Here is an 8,535-nt window from a genome sequence, read left to right on the forward strand (position 1 = left end):
AATCATTACTTAATTAATTAAGTGTAAAGGTAGGGCTCTTTCCCCAGAGAAATCAATATAAAGCCATTAGAGAACACACTGGGGTCTACTGGACTAGGATGCTATTAACCCAGGGAGCTGTGTGGGCCACTTCCTGACCTCTCAAGTCTTGGCCCAAATGTCACCTTCCTGGTAGGTAGACTGGTCACTGCATTTACAGTACCCTCATCCTATGCTCCACATTCTCCTTTCCAGCTTCATTTCTCTCTGAAGGCACTGTTATTATGTAACATTGTTTTTTTCCCCTCCCTCCCCCTCTCACCCACTTCTTCCTCCCCCCTTTTCTTTCTTTCTTTTCTTTCTCTTTCTTTCTTTCTTTCTTTCTTTCTTTCTTTCTTTCTTTCTTTCTTTCTTCTTTCTTTTCTTCTTTCTTTCTTTCTTTCCCTGACTAAATAAAAGGTATGCCTCATGAAGGCAAGAATTTTGCCTGTCTTGCTCATTGCTGTATCTAGAACAACACCTGTCAAACCTTAGCTATTCCATGTATGTTAGATTGTAGAAGAAGGAATGGATGGATGGATGGATGGATGGATGGATGGATGGATGGATGGATGGGGAGAGGCATTAAGTACCTGTGTTGTGGCTAGCAGTTTTGTTAGAAAACAGAGCAATCACTTCAGCCGAAAGGCTCACACCTCTCTTGAAGTTCAAGGTCCATTAATCCAATTTTAATAGATCCCATTTATAAAAAAAGAAGAAAGGATACCTTTTTTCCCCTGATCATCTTAATTCATTTTTAGTTTCAGAGTGAGCCGATAGAAGGGTCAGATGCTATCAATATAAAATTAAAATATTAAACCAAGTTCTTCTGGAAACAATAATAGCAGCAATGAGTAACCATAGTACGGCTAACACTTGCTTGGCTTTTACTATGTGCTCAGCTCTGTACTAAGCACCAAGTCCTAGTTATCACATATGAACTCATTTAATCACCACACTAACCCTGTGAGTCAGTATTGGTGCCATCCCCTTCCACAAAACTGAACATTGATGTGCATAAAGATTAAGTAATTCCTGCAACGTCACAGAGCTGTGATGGGGGAGCCCAAGGATTCACACTGGATTATAAGAAATAAAATCATTGAGGCAAAGGGATTGGATTCAAAGTTCTGCCTCTCAGTGGAGGAGCTATGTGAGCAAGAAACTTAACCTTCTGAACATCAACTAGAAAATGGGGATGATTGTATCCATTCCTATGGTTGTTGAGAGGCTGAGAGGCAATCAACATGTGAAAGTGCAATCAAACTATGAGCTAATGTTACTCATTGGGTAATGTTATCACATTAATGCTTCCATCCCATTCCAGGAAATACATTTAATTCATATAGCCCAGGTACATTTGCCATGAATTGTTTTTGACCGTAACAGAGCAGCCTGTGCACTAAAGCTGAGGTTAGAGTCTTTTTCTGGGAGGTAGAGGTGGTCTTCTCAGACCACAGGCAGGTCAGCTGCAACTACAAAAACTTTCCATCTTTCCATTAGAACAGTGGAAGAGGCTGGCGGTAGGCATGGGAAGGCATGGATCTGAAGGAGACCTCTGACACTTGATAAAGGTCTTCTTTCCATGTTCAAACAAGTCCTTCCTCGAGGTCTTTGTACTTGCTGGTCTCTCTACTTGACATATTCTCCCCTTCCCTCTTTGAACCAGTTAATTCTAAGTGCACCTGCTACTTCCCCAGGCCTCCAGGACTGTCTGAGGTCTCCTGCTCTGTGCTTAGATGTCACCCCATGAATCTCCACTGGCATTGCACAGCTGTGACCAAATCATCATTTGCATAAATAGTTAGTAAATGTCCTTTCCTTTAGGATTAAGTTTGATGAGGGGGCACCTAGGTGGCTCAGGAATTGAGCGTTGGCCTTTGGCTCAGGTTGTGATCCCAGGGTCTGGGTATTGAGTTCTGCATCAGGCTCCCCATAGGGAGCCTACTTCTCCCTCTGCCTATGTCTCTGCTAAAAAAAAAAAAAAAGAAAAGAAAAAGAAAAATTGATGAGGTCAGGGATAATCTCATCTCTTTTAACATTGGGACCCAGGATCAATTGTGATTATAACACCTTACATGTAGAAGGTGCTTATTAAAAATTTTTGAATGAAAGAAAGCACAAATGAAGTCACCTCGGGGAAACCCTCAGCTCTCTGAGCCTTGCTTTCCTCTGAGCCTTGCTTTCCATAAATAAGGAAGGATCTCCCCAGCCAATTGTACTATTATGGTGAGGACTTGTGGAATCTGAAAGCTCCTTAGATGCAAAACATGAACACACTGTGGGGGACTGAGGTGCCACAATTTCTAGGCAAAACATTTTAGGAGGTGAAAAATGCATTTGAAGATACAAACAAATTGATGTACATGTCAGGCATTGAGGTAATTTGGAGTCAACGCATCCAGGAGGAAAAAGAGGACACAGATCGTGATGTGAGGGCAGAAGAAATCCCAAGCTCCAATGTATCTTTGGAACTCTTGGAGCCCTTTCAGTAAGCATCCGGTTACACTGGAGATATATTTAAATTTTGCCATCCACTAAGTGGTGTTTCACGTTGGCCATGGAGATGAATTCTAACTTACTGTAAATAGAATGAAAAGAGCCCTGTTGCTAAATTATTTATTGCACATTACATCTGGCCCCAAGCAGTGATGTTTTTAGGTTTCACAAAAGTAGCTGGGTATAGTCTATTGTCATTACATAAAGGAAACCCTGACAATTTACATTATAAAATATAAATTATCCGTTCATCAACCATCAAATAATACAAAAGCTCCCTCAACTGTGGCAGTGTAGGAGACTAGAAATAATTGTGTGTATCTTCTCCCAAACACCACGTCCAGATTTGCCATAAAGATCCACCAGTCAATTCTTTCTCGATTCTGAAGAATATGTGAAAGGCAGACTGTCCTCTCCTCTGATGAATCCCATATAGCTTCCTAATGGCTATGGAGAGTTAGGCTCCAGAAAAATCTTAATGGGGATTGAAATGCAGAATAAACCCTTAGAAAGGTTCATGTTATAAAAGACAGATTGAAAAAGGCTTTCACATCCTTTCCTCTAATTGCAAGAGGTTTGGGGTTAAAGGAGACTCTACATGGAGAAACATCCCATATAACTTAATATATATATATATATATATATATATATATATATATATATATATATATATGATATGTTTCCTTGCTGAGAAGTTATCTCTCATCTCCAAGGGTTTTTTTTTTTTAAGATTTTATTTATTTATTTGACAGAGAGAAAGAGAGAAAGCATGGGTAGGGTAGACAGAGGGGGATCATGACCTGAGCTAAATGCAGACACAACCCACTGAGTCACCCAGACACCCCTCATCTCCAAATTTTTACTTTTTTTCTTCATTTCTACTTCCTTTGGTCTTTTTTCTATTATCATTTAACTGAAGGGTTTATTCATTTGGTCATTCATTTAGCAAATCAATAATCCCTTCTATAAGCTAAATTTACTGCACCCACAGAAAACCCCACCTCCCTTCTATGAGTGACTCCAGTGACCTAACCAAGTACAAAGGTGAGTGGGAGACTGTAGCAATGCCTGCTGTTCTTACTGAGCACTGCCAGTGTCAGCCGCAGGTACCTAAAAGGGCAATGAAGATTTTGATAGGCAGAGACATGGAAGGCTAAGCCAATAGCGTGAGCAAGAGCTCCAAGAGGGAAAATAATAAAAATAATATTTTCAACCTCTAATGATTTGAGACGAAGTGTGATCAACCCAGACATACCTTATAAAGGTTGTCTAGTGCCTCAAGGACAGTAGGTTTAAGAGAGAAATGGACAAATCATAGAATGGGCAGACATGTGGGTGAACAGATTGGCATCTACAGCCCAGGAGCTCAGATATTATTCTGTATCTATAGAGATATGCAGGTTGACCTTGGTCTCTAGTCTTCTCAGCTTCCTGTTCTCCTTCCCCTGGTCAATGAAGTGACCACAACAGGTGCTGCAGAAAGGAAGGTACCGTGAGCAGAGGGTCGAGGGGCTGGATCCCTCTCCTGAGAGCCCTGTCCCTGTACAGATGTTCTTTGGAAAGCTTTTCCCTTTGCTCTCCCTCATTGAAGGCCTTAGTGTCTGTTATTAATCGGCTGCCTCTATCCTGACAATGTGAACAGATGTATAAGGAGAAATACAGATGTGCTCCCCTTGCAGAGAGGATGGCTTCTCAAAAAACGTGCATGAGCTAACACACGTGAATTCAAAGCATGAAGGCACGTTGGTGCTCATCCAGACCAACCCTTCCATGGAAGTGATGTGGGCACATAAGCCACTGGTGTGGCAAGAGCAGCACCAGAAACCCAGTGCTCACCAACTGCATGCATGCAACGGGCATTGCACCTAACCGCAAGAGCATCACCAAGTATGTGAGAAGATGCCACGTGCTATGGGGAAAAGGGAAATCTAATAGATGAAGGAGGATCAGAAATGCCAGGATGTTGGGCAAGTTGTGGGGAAGGAGGTGTGATTTTAAATAGAAGATTTGGAGGGGGCCTCAGTGACAAGGTGACATTTGGACAAAGGCTTAGGGGAGCTGCGAGGTTCATGAGTGGGCATCGGGGGAAGAGGCTACTGGTGCGGCCACGGTGAGGGCTCAGGATCTAGCCTGACCAGTGAACAAGGAGGCCAGAGTGGTTGGAGCACAAGGTGTGGGGGGACAGAGGAAGAGGAAACACATGAGGGCAGTAATGAGAACCAGATGACACAGAGTTCTGAAGGCCTCTGGAAAGACACCAGCTTTCACCCTAACTATAATGGGCGCCACTATGCGACTGCCACCTGGCACAAGATGGAAATCCAACTTACATTTTGCAAAGATGACTTCGGCTGTCATGCTGAGCACAGACCGTGGGTGGTAGGAGTGCAGGTGGGGAGGCCCTGGGCAGGTGATTGTGGGGATCCAAGCAAGAATGATGTATTAACAATGATTAATAATCAAAACACAACTTCTAGGCACATGCCATCAGGCATTCATATAGAAACCATGCAGAGTAAATATTAAGAATCCCCATTCTGTCTTTTAGATGAGAAAATTGAATTCAGAGATGCCAAGGCCTTCCTCAGTGGCACATATTTAGTCAAAGGCAGAGCCAGATTTCAAATGCTGACTCTAAAATGTTGGGCACCTACTGTATGCAACTCATTGTGAGGCCTGGAGGGATCCCTGCTCTTAAGAACCACAGGCAGGCAGCTGAAGACAGGGAAGGGGCCACGTGCACCACCAACAGATGACAAGAAGAGGCAGCAGGGTGTCCTTCTGTGCCTAAAGCAGATTCCGCACCCACAAAATTTTCCTGAGATGCCCCCGACAAATACACTTCTGGGCGACAGACCCATTAGGTCCTAGGCACAATTTCAAAAGACGTGGAGTCAAACATGGAGAGTCAGAAGAAACTTAAAAAAAAAAATTAATTAAAATAAAAATAGGAAAATACATCAGATTCCAGAATGGAAAAGATCAGAAGGAAGGAGATGTCTCTTCCAACTCAGGCTCTTTTTCTCTATTTCTGTTCTGAAACATTCTCTCTCTTCCTCTTTCATTTTTCACCAAGCTTTACCCAAGGGGGCTCATATAGCCTCACCCCTTGTCCCTTGGCCAGGCAAATAATGCTAATGGAGGGATGCCTGGATGGTTCAGTCTGTTGAGCGCCTGCCTTGGGCTCAGGTCATGGTCCTGGGGTCCTGGAATCGAGCCCCACATTGCATCAGGCTCCCTGCTCATGAGGAGCCTGCTTCTTCTCCCTCTTCCTCTGTACCTCATCTCCACCACCCCTACCCCAGGCTCCTGCTTGCTCTCTCTCTCTTTCTCTCTCTGTGAAAGAAATAAATAAAATATTTTTTTAAAAATACCTATTAATGTCAGTGGAAAGCTGCCAAGCTGTGCAGACCCCAGGCCTGTCTGCCCATCCATCTACTCCTGGCCTTTCTTCTACCACCACCTGTGTGGTACCAGGCTGACACTGCCTCTCCACACTCCCATCCCCACTGTTTTGGGCTCCAGCTGGCCAAGAAGGATCTTGAAGAAGAGATGACAATGCTGGAGGAAGGGAAACTAAGTGGTTTTCCCACTCTCTCTACTCTCCAGCCTCAGAGCCACTTGCCAGCCTCGCTGGTGACCAGCCCCTGACCTTGGGTAGCACAGCTCCATCCCTCTGCTGTCCAGCTTGGGATGGCTCCCCTCCTTTTGCTAATCTCTTGGTCGCTTTGTTGTACTTGTAATTTATTCTTGTTGGTTTTGCCTATCTTTCGTCACCAGTGTGGCTAATTCCCTGGATTAAATCCCTCCTGCTTTGAATGCTTGAAGTGGCTTCTGTTTTTCTTGAGTGACACACAAGCATACTTTCAAACCATAAAAAGCCATGCCCTAAAAAATGTGCTGCCTCAAAAACAATATAAGACAAGCGCTCACTTCGGAAGCATCTCTACTAAAATTGGAACAATACAGGGAAGATTAGCGTGACCCCCACTCCCCCGCCCCTGCTCAAGGACAGCACTCAAATTTGTGAAGCATCCTGTATTTTTTTAAAAAATGAAAAAAAAAAAAACCAAGATTTAAATTTTGAAGTCCCTGCCTTAAAGATGCGTTCCATTATAGATTTATAATTTAACAATAAAAAAATGCATTTTGATCGAAATAGAAGTGTTTACGGTCAGAAAGGTAATTTTGAAAGAATAATCATCAGTTTCTTTAAAAGTTTTTATTATGAAGTAAGACACATTACAATCCACAAAATTTCTAAAAGGTTCATCAATATTTAATTTTCTTCTAAAAGCCACATTAGGATTAACATTACAAAGAAAACAGGCTTTTGTTCCAAGGGAAAAAAAATGTATCTCTGTGATGTGGCTGTTTTATCTGATATCTCTGTTAGCATAATATGGTGGAGGGGAGTATATTTATAATAACAACAGATTCTTTTTCTGAATTTCTGCCCCTTGCTACTTTTACAAACTAAGCATCATTTTACCAGCAGGAAGACAGAGTACATAAAACTTTGCAGCAGCAGGACGTGTTCCCTAATGTTTGGCTAATCTTTGGGTGATCTCAGGGGGAAGGTAATGGAAAAATTTTAATAGTTAGCAGGGGTTACGTGAACTTCTCTTTTGTTACCTGGGCAGCTAATGCTTTGTGAGATGCTATGGAACTAGGGCCTAATGAATCTGTCCAGAATCTCTTCCTTGCTCTATTCAGAACCAATTTGTAGCTAGTTCCTAAGTGCTAAGCTTTAAAAGATATGCTCTTAATAATTAATCCTTTCCTTAAAGTGCTTTGATTTTTCTGATTCATATCGAGTTGAGTATATATTTGGCAACTCTAAGCTTATCAGGGCGAAACAAAATTGTGTTATATTTCTGTCCCCGTGAGATTCTAGTGGAAGAAGCTAGAAAGGTGTGCTCTCCTAACCCTTGAAGAGTATTCTAACCCTTGAATTAGAATACTCATGTGCAAAAATAAAATAAAATAAAATAATTTAAAAAAATTAAAAAAAAAAAAAGAATACTCATGTGCACCAGTCACCATGCATGCTGATCAACATGTGCAGGGTTCCATGAGTGTGTGCCTTTGCTTGTGCTATTTTGCTTTGCTCTTCCTCACTTTACCTTGCAATTCCATACTCCTCTCTGGAGATACAGCCATTGCCTCCTTCAAGGAGCCTTCCTTGTTCCAGAGCCTCCCCCTCAGCTTTCTTTAATCTCCTCTATTTTCTTTTGCATTTGGTTCCAAGGGGATCTCTTTGTGGGTCTGTGGCGCCCGCCTGCAGACTCCCAGCTCCTGCAGAGTGTGGACCGTCTCTATGCGAGCAAGCAGCTGCAACAGCTTCTCCGTACATGTTTCTTGAACACAGCTGAGCTGAGCTGAGCTGAGCAGACCGGCTGATCATTTATGAAGTCGAGGTTTTGCCTCCAGCAAAACTGCAAAAGGCAACAGCTCTTCCAGCCCTGTGCTCCATGACCATTTCAGGACACAGTGAAACATTCATCTCTTTTCTGTAAAGTCGCCTGTGTGGGTTTGCTGCTTGCATTTTTCCTTCTCTTTTTGGCTTTCTTCCTATAAGAATTACACAACCTCCTGTCCTCTTCTTACCTCCTCCTCCTGCACGGCACTGTACCTCCGGCTCTGAAAAGCTATGAATAAAGAAAGACAGCTGGTACTTCAGGATCCTGTTACTAATTCAATACGTGCATACCTTTCCTGTGAGTCCCGCAGAGCTCCATTTTCTTGAGAATGGCAAAGCCAAATAAGCCTTTCACTCTAGCACTACAGAAAAATCCAGATCTCAGAGGCCTGAAAGGGCTTTCGGAGCTTACAATTGCCCCATCCTTTACGGGAGCATGTTGGCTAACACAGTCAGATGTGGCTTCGGTGAGGCTGACCATTTGCTTGCTCTTTGTGACCCCAGGCCAGCCCCTTTGGCTTTCTGCAGTTTGGCCTCTTTGTTTCTAAAATAAGGTCAATGTCACTTATTGCACGGTGTTTGGGGGAGTATTAATT

The 8,535-nt window shown here is 42.8% G+C and overlaps 1 pseudogene; it reads left to right on the forward strand.

The window, feature by feature from the left end:
* The first annotated feature begins 6,442 nt into the window (after positions 1 to 6,442).
* Positions 6,443 to 6,563, forward strand: LOC112665189 (U6 spliceosomal RNA; annotated as a pseudogene).
* The last annotated feature ends 1,972 nt before the right edge of the window (positions 6,564 to 8,535 follow it).

This window comes from Canis lupus, chromosome 17 (genome assembly GCF_003254725.2).
Source record: "Canis lupus dingo isolate Sandy chromosome 17, ASM325472v2, whole genome shotgun sequence".
In the NCBI taxonomy this organism is placed as follows: domain Eukaryota; kingdom Metazoa; phylum Chordata; class Mammalia; order Carnivora; family Canidae; genus Canis; species Canis lupus.